The sequence below is a fragment of the Asparagus officinalis genome, chromosome 5, assembly GCF_001876935.1.
Source record: "Asparagus officinalis chromosome 5, Aspof.V1, whole genome shotgun sequence".
NCBI classification, from domain to species: domain Eukaryota; kingdom Viridiplantae; phylum Streptophyta; class Magnoliopsida; order Asparagales; family Asparagaceae; genus Asparagus; species Asparagus officinalis.
The window spans coordinates 40,429,088-40,439,081 of record NC_033798.1 but is presented as its reverse complement, the minus strand read 5'-3'; positions in this window follow the sequence as shown (position 1 = coordinate 40,439,081).

Genomic DNA, 9,994 nt, shown 5'->3' with positions numbered 1-9,994 from the left:
GAACCCACGTTAAACAAGGAGGGCCTTCCCTCCGCTTCTGTTGTAAACATTTGATTTATTAGTTTGTAATAAGCCTTCTTATCAATACAAACGAAGCTCCCTGTTTTCGGGAGATCAAAATTTACACATACAGAAGATGGCGACCACAGTGGGAGTTTGATGGGCTATACGAGGATCGTTCATCGACCCACTCAGCAGCTCCTAGACCCGCATTCTCGAATCTCAGCTCGTTCAAAAAGATCCAAACAGCGGCGACGAAAAGCTCTCGCTCGTCTCGAGGCACAATCCCTCATCCCCCACGACAGCCTGAATTATTATTCAGGCTTGAGGGGAATCAACCTCTTGAGCCAGGTTCCCATTTTCGGCGAACCGCTCAAATCGGGCGAGCCTAGCAGTTTAGGCGATTGGCGAACCGCTCAAATCGGGCGAGCCTACCAGTTTAGGCGAGCCCCACTCTGTGAGCAAGGTGCTCAATTTTGGCGAACCAAGGGCACCTGGCGAACTCTGCAGTTCAAGAGGGCTTCGTCAAACAAGCGGACCTCACCAAGCTCGCCTGACGGTCCAAGTTCGCCAGAAAGGCGAAGCAACAGCTCGCCAGACAGGCGCAGGCACACTGTGCCAATCTCGCCTGACGGGCGAACCTCGCCAGCATGAACCTCGCCAACACGCTCACGCCCAAATGGGGCTGGCCACCTCGTTTGCCTGCACGGGTCTGATGTCCGTCTCTGACGACGACGACGACGATGATTGCTCAGCAGTGGCAATGTCGCAGACTTCAAGCTCAGTTCAGGGCGAGCACGCAAATGTGCACATGACCGATGTCCCTGACGAGATATCCAGGAGACTCGACGAGCAACAAGCAACCATCGACTCCCTAAAGGAGATGTTGGAGCAGCTCCTGAGCGAGAAGAAGAGGAAGAGAGAGAGGACTTCGCGGGCTTCGCATAAATCCTTGAAGCACAAAGAGCGGGTGCCTACTCCTTCTCACTCCTCATCCGAGTCATCTAGAGGAGCGTCATCTTCGGGCCATAACCCAAGAGACAAGAGGTTTGACGATCTCCAAAGTCAACTCGACGCCTTGAAGCTCCAGAAGCATGCGAACAAGCTGGGGGTTGTCAGACCGTATCCAATTGAATGGGATGCGGTCTCCTACCCGGCAAAGTTCGAGCCGCTGGACCTCCTGCAGTTCAATGGAAAGGGTTCTCCTACCCAGCACATCTACTACTTCCAGGCGCAAACTGGACACATAGTGGGAAACGATCCCATTATGACTCGACTGTTCATTGGTACCCTCAAGGGGGTCGCTTTTGAATGGTTTCGCAGATTGGAGCCTGGGTCCATCACCTGCTGGAAGGACATGGAAAGGCTCTTCGTGGCCAGATTCTTCGACGATGACACAGAAGTATCTATGGCCACCCTGCTAACTGTGAAGCAGAGGAAGACAGAGTCTGTAAGCAGCTTTGTCAAGAGATTCAGAAACCGATCGTTGCATTCCCGCGATCGAGTTTCCGAGGCCACGCTCATCGAGATGTGCCGGAACAATCTCTCCATCAGCGTTCTGTCCAATATGGGCGCTGTTGAAGCTCGCTCATGGAAAGACTTACTCCGCCAAGGAGAACAAGTCGAGAGCATGCTCAAGCATATGGGTGACGAAGACCCGCATGAATTTCGAGGGGATGATGACCAAGATGCCTTGGTAGTGGAGACCGATCCCTCATATCCTCCAAATTTCCCCCGTTGATCCTCTTCAACAGGACGGCGGGCCCACATAGTCGCTCTAATCGCGACAATCTTGTCAAGTTAACACTACACCTCTGACAATCTCCCGTCGATCCTCTTCAATAGGACGACGGGCCTACAAAGCTATCACGTTAACAATCACCTCTGATAGTTCTTCGACACTCCAACTGGTGCATGAGTTTAAACTGCTCCCTTAACACTCCGACAAGTACACGAGTATAAACTGCTTCTTCTGACACTCCAACTGGTGCATGAGTTTAAACTGCTCCCTTAACACTCCGACAAGTACACGAGTATTAACAGTTTAGGCGAGCCCATCTCTTTGAGCCAGGTTCCCAGTTTCGGCGAACCGCTCAAATCAGGCGAGCCTAACAGTTAGGCGAGCTCCATCTTCTTGAGCCAGGTTCCCAGTACGGGCGAACCGCTCAAATCAGGCGAGCCTAACAGTTTAGACGAGCTCCACTTCTTGAGCCAGGTTCCCGGTTATGGCGAACCGCTCAAAACCGGCGAGACTAGCAGGACTAGCAGTTCAGGTGGGCTGCATCAAACTCCCACTTGGTCAAACCTTCAGATAGTTAGGACCAAAGCCACAATCCCCCGCCAATCCTCTTCAATAGGATGGCGGGACCCCCACTGTCACGTTAACAGTTACCTCTGACAAATCAACTTACCAGTCCTCTTCAATAGGATGGTAGGTCCATAGAGTTGCTCAAATCGCAATAAACTCCCACTGTCATGTTAACGGTCACCTCTGACAAAATCAACTTACCAATCCTCTTCAAAAGGATGGTAGGTCCTCAAAGTCGCTCCGATCGCGACAACTCCTATCACGTTAACGATTACCTCTGATAGCCGACACCGTCATTCCCGCAAATGACGTTGTCCGATCAGTCGTCATACTCATACGTCCCTGAACGATTTGATTCTCCCAGCACCGTCTTTCCCATAAAAGGCGTTGTTGTTTGATAGTGGCCTACTATGCGATGTGCTGCTATTGCAGGGTTCGTCTTTGCCCCAAGAGAAGACAAATCAGGGTTCGTCTTCATCTTTGCCCTAAGATAAGCTTCCCCCTAGACTCCAACGGGTATACGAGTATAAAATGTTCCCTTTACTCCAACTGGTGCATGAGTCTAAACTGCTCCTTCACTCCAACTGGTGCATGAGTCTAAACTGCTCCTACCCTCCGACTGGTATACAAGGTTAAACTGCTCCCTTAATCCAAACGCCTCGAAAGGCTAAGGATAGAGGAGAAATTTTAGCATTAAGCCTAAGAGAAACTCCTCGACAACTTACCATGCTAAGGGCAAGAGCATGGCTAGTCCAACTCAAACGGCAGTTGGTAAAGACAAATCAAGTCCGTTGATAGCTGAGGGTTTGCTCAAAATCCTAGAAGGCGATCATCAGCTGCGAGTGAAGAGCAGGGATCACTTTACGGGACTTCATATCCAAAGTGTTCCAGACCCCATGCGGCCTGATTCAGGTCTGAAAACTTTGGAGGGGGTTTTGTAGGCAATAAAAATCGCCTTTAAATCCTTATCAGAGAAGTTCAGAACAAAACTGCTAAAACCTCGCCCGAAATAGCAGAAAAAGGGGAAAACGCAGATATCTCCCAAACCGTAAGGAATTTGGCAAAACGGAGGAAGCGAACCGAAGCCTTCGGCTTGGTTCGGATGGCTCCATCTCGTCGAGATAGGCGATTTTCATATATAATTCGTCCAATTCCGACTTACGGTTTGAAAGTTACGGCCTATTCTTCAATCCATGCTCAGGAGCTCGCCTGCAACTCAAATTCGCCTGCAGTCCCAAATCCGCCTGCAGACCCAAGTCTGCCTGCGCACCTGAGCTCGCCTGCAAACCCAGTTCGCCTGCTAGCTCGCCTGCAGACCCAAGTCCGCCTGCAGTCCCAAACTCACCTGCAGACCCAGTTCGCCTGCAAGCTCGCCTGCAGACCCAAGCTGCAGACTCGCCAGCTCACTGTCAACGGCCCACTTGGAGCATGGGAACAGTTACATCAGTGGTCAAGGGAGAGGGCACAGTCCCCCAAGACCGTCAAGCGGCCGCTCACAGTACGAATGATTGGGCGGGTGTCAAGTCGATTTGAACATTCATAAATGCAGCTCACCTCGGCTGTCTGAGTCAAGAGCCGTATCCGCCAGCACCCGACGAGCTGTCCAAGCCTACTCGAGTACCAGGAACCCGCTTTCCCACCTCTCTCGGAGCTGTCCAAGCCTACTCGAGTACCAGGAACCCGCTTTCCCACCTCTCTCGGCCTGAAGAGAGAAGACGCGGTACTCCAGGCCCGTCGAATGACTGCTCACGGTACGAGTGATCGGACAGATGCCAGATCAACCTGCGCGTTCATAAATGCAGCTTACCTCACTTGTCCAAGTAGAAGGGAGGGCCACCGGCGCTCAGTGAGTTGGCCACATCCACTCGAGTATCTGACAGCCGCTGTCACGCATACGAGGAGGGGCTTTCCCATTCCTAAGTGACGTGATGTAAAACATGGCTCCTCGAATGACCGCTCCTGTTGCAGGTGAACAGCAGGATGTCTCTGAACGACATATGGTCACATCCCATAATTCAAGGAGCAGTCAAGCTGTCTCCCTCACATGGTCAAATCCCATGAATCAAGGGATGGCCCATGTCATCCCTTGCCTACTAAAACCCATCTTCAGCCAGCATGGAGCAGGGATTGGCTGTTGCATATTCGGCTGGCTAATCTCCCAAAGGTTGAACCTGGACCTTTGCCAAAGGCTCCATCGTTTGAGAACTGAGGCTCCGGCAGCAACTTCGATTGGATCGTCCAAGGGAAGCAAACTCGGCACGAGCACCGAGCGAGGCGTCCTATCGCCACCGAGGAACCCACGTTAAACAAGGAGGGCCTTCCCTCCGCTTCTGTTGTAAACATTTGATTTATTAGTTTGTAATAAGCCTTCTTATCAATACAAACGAAGCTCCCTGTTTTCGGGAGATCAAAATTTACACATACAGTGCTTTCCAGCTAAGGCGGCATGGTTCCGTCATGTCGCGTTCATTGTGATTCGACAATCTGACGTAAGCTTCGTGCGTCTCGTTTGAATCGTGGCCGTGGTTTTCGAACCCAACCGTCGGATACAACCGTCGATTTCGGCTCGGGTTCCGGGTTTTTGACCGGCCCGTTCCCCGTCTTGACGGTTCCTTCGAAATGTTGGGGGCAATCTGGGCCGTTGATTCCGATCGTGATCACGTTTCTCGTCCGCCAGTGTTTCGCCCTTTAAGGGCGATCGTGGCCACGTCAGCAACTCCGCCTTTAAATAGGCTATTCTCTTCCTTCAAGAGCTACCGTGCTCAGGGATCTTGAAAAATTTCTAAAGAGAGAGAGAGAGAGAGAGTTCCCGCTCTATCCCCCAATGGCGTCGAAATCTAAGAAGTGTGTTATGAATGGAGGAGGTCCTGGACGCTATTCTGACCGCCTCGCCGCCAGTGTGCCTGCCAGCGTGCGTGAGACGCACTTGGGTGTGTCAAGGGGTTCGTCTGATGACATTGCGTAGGTTACAGACGTCGGGTTGGGAGGATGGGTATCGCTTGTCCTCCCTGAATTCCGCCATCCTTTAGCAGCCTCCCCGATTTGGGGCAAAGTCGGCCCTTTTTAGGCGGATTTTACATTTATTCTTAGAGGACGATCTCTGTCTCCACGGGCGAAATTAACCTTTATTGGGCGAAGGCGAACTCGTCTTTGATAGGCGAGTTCGACTTTTTCTCTGGTAAAGGGGAGTATCGTTTATACAGGCAGACCTCTCTCTGACTAAGCGGATTTCACCTTTTGACAGGCGAATTCGCCCGTCTTTGCTTGATAGGCGGATTTACCCTTAGGGCGGATTCTGTCTTGATTCTTTGGTTCTTTCTTGCAGCGACCTTTTCTGACAAAGCCCTTCCGAAGGGCGTGGCCATCGGTCTCGCCGGAGGCACAAGCTATATGGCACCTCCCCGATTTCCTTCCTTGGATCCGGTGCCTGTGTTCTCTGCTGATAAGCCAGATGGTCTGATAAAGAGAGTCACTGATGGGCACCATCTAACGCTGCGTGAGCTGACCACCGATGCGGTGTTGACAGACGAAGCCAGGATGGAGTTACAAAACCCCAGTTCTTGTTCGGTGATGCTGCAACTGATCCTTCCGCCCTGCTGATCAAGGAGAGCAGATGGTTTCGTGTGGTGGACGGGGTCCACTATTATTTTCCCAGCATGCTTAGAGGGTTTTTGATCGTCGAGTTGCGATCTTTCGCGGTCCCCAGAGTGATGAACTGGGATTTGACCCCTATTCAGAACGGGATCACTTGCGGTGTCTTCACGGGCTCCACGGCTGGGATTTGACCCCTATTCAGGGTGGAGAGCTCCTGCAAACGCGTGACGGGCCTACGCCCTGGTTTGCCATTCAATGAGCTGCCCGCAGGGGAGACGACGATGGTTGCGGAGACTTTCCGTCATCGCTTCTTCCAAGCCGGAGGGAGATTTCCCCCAAAGGACTTCCGAGCCCCGGGGTGGGTCTACTCTGCGCCTGGCAGCCATACCTGGTGGTCTAAGATCACTGACTATGTTTTGTCTGAGAATTCTGATCTCGCAGACTCAGAATTGTTCGTGGCCATTCGAGGCACCCGTCATGGTTTGAAGATTAATGCCCCCCAGTTCCACAGCGTCTTGGAACTGTATTGCGCGGATAGTGGCACGTTCTTCACCCCCAACGGCGAGCTCGGCCTGACCCTCCATGAGATGTATGACGAATCAGGGCTGCATCTGGGAGACTTCCCATATGAGGAGTACGTCCCGGGCCAAGATGAGATTGACCAGCTTTCAGACCGTTCCCCTTTGGTGGTTGAGACTCCGTGGGAGTTGCTCTGTCATTACCATATCTGCCTCAACACTTTAGGGGCGGTGGATCACAAGGGGAAGAAGAAGAGGGCTCCGGGGATCAGCCACAAGAACTGGGCTGATTACCTGTTCCCAGAGAATGATGTTAAAGGGAAGTCTGCTCTTCCACTGGGTGAGTGTGACCAATTTGAAGTGGAGAGGAGGCCCTACGCATTGGTGTCAGCTATGGTGGCATGTATCCATCGGGGACTCCGCACACTGACGGCCCAATTCTGCCGTGTGTCGACCGTCAACGAGGGGGAAGGAGAGGTCATCAGGACTCCCAACCCTAGGGTGGGGCTGCCTTACACTTATCTGATGGCGTGGTTCGTATACCACTGCGAGTGTTTGATGAGTGCCCCAGCGACTCTTCAAAGGGACGAGTTCGTTCCGTTCGTTCAGCGTCTGGAAAAGTGCTCTTGGAAGTGTAAAGACATCCCCGACGCACGGAAGACGCTCTCCCATTTCGGCTACTATAACGTTCGCCGGTTCTTCCCCTACTTTAGCGGAGGGGGGTATGGGGAGTCTCTTAGGGACGTATCGACGGTGGATCATCACACCGTCCTTTCCCGCGGCGCTTTTCGATGGTTGGTGAACATTTGACCGGGATACCACATCCTGCGAACAGGCCTTGTGTTCTACCTCGAACCATACATCCCTTGCAGGTTTGCCCGTCAGTTTGGGTACGACCAACTGTACGTAGGAAACATCAATCCCTACCTGCACTTCGAGGGCGGGCTGGTGGATGGAGCTCGGGGGTGGTTCTGGACCCATGCTGGCGGTACTCAGGCCTATTTTGAGCTACCTGCGAAGGATTATGATTTGCACTACACGCTCCTGTATTGCCGGTGGTATCGGGGCGCCAGCGCCAATCCCGAGGGCTTTCGGTTTCAGAGTTCTTGTTTGGTGGAACACGGGCGTCCTCCTAGAGGACCTCTCCGTACTTCGAGGCGGAGGGTTCGCCAAACTGCTAGGGAATGGTTTTCAAAAGATCCGGCTGAAGACATCGAGGGTTTCGACGGGGGCTTAGATGAATCCGAGGCGCCTGAGGTCCGAGTTTACTCTCCTAGTCTTCCGTTGGATCCCCAAAGTGAGTGGGGAGGATCAGACGAGTTAATTCGGGCGGGCGAACGTCTGGAGCGAGCCCGGAGTACGATAGCTGGGCGGATGGGGATGCCCCTCCTATCTCCGAGTAGTTCGCTGCTCTCTAAGCGACAGCGGGAGACGGCGGCCGAAGGCTCCATGGTGGAAGCGGCTAAGAAGGCCCGTTGTGAAGAGACTATTGAGACCGCCAGAGCGGTGGAGGGTCAGGATGATGCTGCACAGGTGATTATTCCTGGAGTGACTGCCTCTGGTGCTGGGGTTGTTCATTCCACTCCTTCTGCGGCATCAGAGGCGACTCCGGCGACCTCGAAGGATACTCCTCCTCTGTCCGGTGTGGGGCCACAGGCGAGGGTTTCAATGACTCCTACGCCCGTACCAGGAGGTAACCTTCTAGTGCGGCACTTTCAGGTACGAAATCGAATCTGTACCCCTTGACGTTTGTGTCGAATTTGTGCAGGTGCAGCCGAGAGAGTGATCTCTATTTCCTTCTGACGAAGAGGGGGGGATTGGAGATGTGGAAGAGCTTGGGGGTTTAGGTAAGCGTAGGCCCTAATGTTGTTGATCCCTCTGTGCCGAAGGGGCATTTGTTAATCTTCTCCTTGCATTCGCAGTTGATTCCTCCTATGAAGCTACTGGCCAAGAGGATCCCCCCTCTTGGACGGGCCATTCAGCCGGAGAGATGGGAGAATCAGAGGTGGACGATGACGTCTCGATTCATGAGGCGCTATCGAGCGAGGAAGAGGCGTCAGCTCCTAAAGACGTGTCAGGCCAACAAGGGGAAATTCCTGCTCTTGGGGAAGCGTTGGTTGGGGGTGGACCCCCAGCACAGGAGTCTCCGATCCGAGGGGAGACGTCCGCTGCCCCTATGTCTATGGTGGCTCATTGCATCAAGTTCGCGTTGGAAGAGAGCTGCCCCTTCGAGGAGTTCAAGGAGGACCTGGATCACGACATGGTCTTCCTAGTCAAGAATCTTGGCGCCACTGTGGCTAAACCGTACTTCCAGCGTTCGAAAGAGGTGGAGGAGGCCATCCGACAGTTGCTTGCCCTTCGTACGAAAAGTTCCGAAATTGTTGATCTCGCGTCCGGCGAAGTTCGAGCAGCAGTGGAAGAGCGCGACCGACGATTGAACGAGACCATGTCGTTGGAGGCAAGGCTGTCAGCAGAGTTGGAGCAGGTCAAGGCCGAGGACGAACGAGTGGCCTACGAACAACAGAAGGCCGATAATCGCCTTTCTCGCCTGTCTTCCGAGATAGCGAAGCTGAAGCAAGTCATAGCTAATGCGCAGGCCTCCCTAGCTACTCAAGAGAAGGCTCGTGAACAGTTGGCAAAGGAGTTGGAGGGTATTGAATCCCGCCGACAATTGGTCGCTGGTTCCGTTGAAGAAAAGAACCGAGCCCTCAAGCAGGCCAGAGATACCGTCCAAGATTTGGTCTCGCGTACTGAGGAAGATTTTCGCCGAGAGATCCTGACGAATCTCGAGCTTCGTTATGCCAGGGAGATTCGTGAGGCGGAGTTACGGTTGAGAGATTTGTAATTTGCCTATTCCCCGTTGTAATAGGATTTCTTTTTTTTTATGAATGAAATTATCCTTTCGTTTCTGGTCACTATTACTTTTGTGGACGCTCCATTTTCCTTTTTATCATGCATTAATCAAGGTTTGGCCGCGGGAAAATCTTAGCCGCAGGGGGATCTTTGCTGTCGGCGCACTCTAGTTGTAAGTTCGTCTCGCCTGTAGGCGGAATTTGTCCGCAGGCGGATTTGGAACTGACTCGAGTTCCCGAGGGGTATGCGAATTCAATTGGTTTTAATCCGCGGGAATTTCAACGATGAATCCGGTGTTGGGTGGGCTCCGCTTTCAGTGGGCCACGTGTTAATCCACGCGCACGTCAGCCAGGGAGACGTGGGTACGTCGTTTCGCATTAAATACGGTGCAGTGGGGCTCTTCGTCTATCGCGCCCGATTCGGGCCGTTGCTGAAGATCGTGCCCAGGAACCGTCGGATCCTGGCCATCCATACGACTGTTTGGCCCTGAACGGTCCAATCGAGTGGCGAATAACCGTCTAGGATTTTACAGTATTTAACGCCCCTACCCTTTGCTAGGAGAGGTTACAGTTTCTTCTGTTTTCTTCTCCAGAGGAAACTCAAGTTTTCTTTTCGTTGTACTCATAATGGCACTGAAGGTAAAGAGAGTTGCTTCGAAGAAAAGGAAGGAGGCGTCTTCTTCGGGCGCCGCCGAGGCCACCGCCGCCGAAGGTATTCCTCG